The sequence below is a fragment of the Myotis brandtii genome, unplaced genomic scaffold (genome assembly GCF_000412655.1).
Source record: "Myotis brandtii unplaced genomic scaffold, ASM41265v1 scaffold62, whole genome shotgun sequence".
Classification (NCBI taxonomy): domain Eukaryota; kingdom Metazoa; phylum Chordata; class Mammalia; order Chiroptera; family Vespertilionidae; genus Myotis; species Myotis brandtii.
In genome coordinates, this window is record NW_005370366.1 from 3,400,658 (window position 1) to 3,402,846 (window position 2,189).

The following is a 2,189-nucleotide window of genomic DNA, read 5'->3' on the forward strand; positions in this document are numbered from 1 at the left end:
GGAGAGTTCGTTCTAGATCTGTGAAGTATGCCGTTGGTATTTTAATGGGAAGTGCGTTGAATTTATAGATTGCTTTGGGTAGTATGGACATTTTAATGATGTTGATTCTACCAATCCATGAACACGGTATGTTCTTCCATCTGTTTATGTCTTCCTCTATCTCTTTTTTCAACGTCCTGTAGTTTTCTGAGTAGAGGTCTTTTACCTCTTTAGTTAAGTTTATTCCTAGGTAGCTTAATTTTTTTGGTGCGATGGTAAATGGGATTGTTTTTATAATCTCTCTTTCTGAAAGTTCACTATTGGTGTATAGAAATGCCTCAGATTTCTTGGCATTAATTTTGTATCCTGCTACTTTGCCAAATTCATGTATTAAGTCTAGTAGTTTTTTGATGGAGTCTCTAGGGTTTTGTATGTATAATATCATGTCGTCTGCAAATAAGGACAGTTTTACTTCCTCTTTTCCAATTTGGATGCCTTTTATTTCTTCTTCTTGTCTAATTGCAATGGCTAATACTTCCAGTACTATGTTGAACAGGAGTGGTGAGAGTGGGCATCCCTGTCTTGTTCCTGTTTTTAGGGGAAATGGTGTTAGTTTTTGTCCATTGAGTATGATGTTGGCTGTGGGTTTGTCATATATGGCTTTTATTATGTTGAGGTATGATCCTTCTATTCCCACCTTGCTGAGAGTTTTTATCAAAAATGGGTGTTGGATTTTGTCAAATGCTTTTTCTGCATCAATTGATATGACTATGTGGTTTTTTTCCTTCAATTTGTTTATGTGATGTATCACGTTTATTGATTTGCGTATATTGTACCATCCTTGCATCCCTGGGATAAATCCTACTTGGTCATGGTGTATGATCTTTCTGATGTACTGCTGGATCCGATTTGCTAGGATTTTGTTGAGGATTTTGGCATCTATGTTCATGAAGAATATTGGCCTGTAATTATCTTTCATTGTGTTGTATTTATCTGGTTTTGGTAATAGGGTAATGCTGGCTTCATAGAATGAGCTTAAAAGTGTTTCTTCCTCTTAAATTTTTTGGAATAGTCTGACACCATCCTTGCATCCCCAGGATAAATCTTACTTGTACATGGTGTATGATCTTTCTGATGTAATGCTGGATCCGATTTGCTAGAATTTTGTTGAGGATTTTGGCATCTATGTTCATGAAGAATATTGGCCTGTAATTATCTTTCATTGTGTTGTATTTATCTGGTTTTGGTAATAGGGTAATGCTGGCTTCATAGAATGAGCTTAAAAGTGTTTCTTCCTCTTAAATTTTTTGGAATAGTCTGAGGAGAATTGGTTTTAATTCTTCCTTGAATGTTTGGTAAAACTCCCCTGTGAAGCCGTCTGGTCCCTAGCTTTAGTTTGCTGGAAGGTTTTTGATGACTGCTTCAATATCTTCCATAGTTATCAGTCTATTGAGATTTTTAGATTCTTCCTGATTGAGTTTTGGAAGGTTGTATTTTTCTAGGAATATGTCCATTTCCTCCAGGTTGTCTAGTTTGTTGGAATAGAGTTGTTCATAGTATTTTTTAACAATCCTTTGTATTTCTGTGGGGTCTGTTGTTATTTCACCTCTTTCATTTCTGATTTTGTTTATTTGGTTCCTCTCTCTTTGCTTCTTGGTGAGCCTGGCTAGAGGTTCATCAATCTTGTTTATCCTTTTAAAGAAATAGCTCTTGGTTTCATTGATCTTTTATATTGGTTTTTTGGTCTCTGTGTCATTTATTTCTGCTCTGATCTTTATTATCTCCTTCCTTCTGCTCACTCTGGACTTTTCTTGTTTCTCTTTCTAATTCTTTAAGTTGTAAAGTTAGATGATTTACTACCATTTTTTCTTGTTTTCTGAGGTAGGCCAGTAGAGCTGTAAACTTCCCTCCTAGGACTGCTTTCATTGTGTCCCATAGATTTTGGATTGTTTTGTTTTCATTGTCATTTGTTTCCAGGATGTTTTCAATTTCTTCTTTGATCTCCTTGGTAACCCAATGATTGTTTAACAGCATGCTGTTCAGCTTCCAAGTGTTTGAATTTTTTAATTGTTTTTATTGTAGTTTATTTCTAATATTATGCCATTGTGGTCTGAGAAGATGCTTGATATGATTTCAATCTTTTTGAATTTGGAGAGTCTTTGCCTGTGACCCAATATGTGGTCTATCTTTGAAAATGTCCCATGTGCACT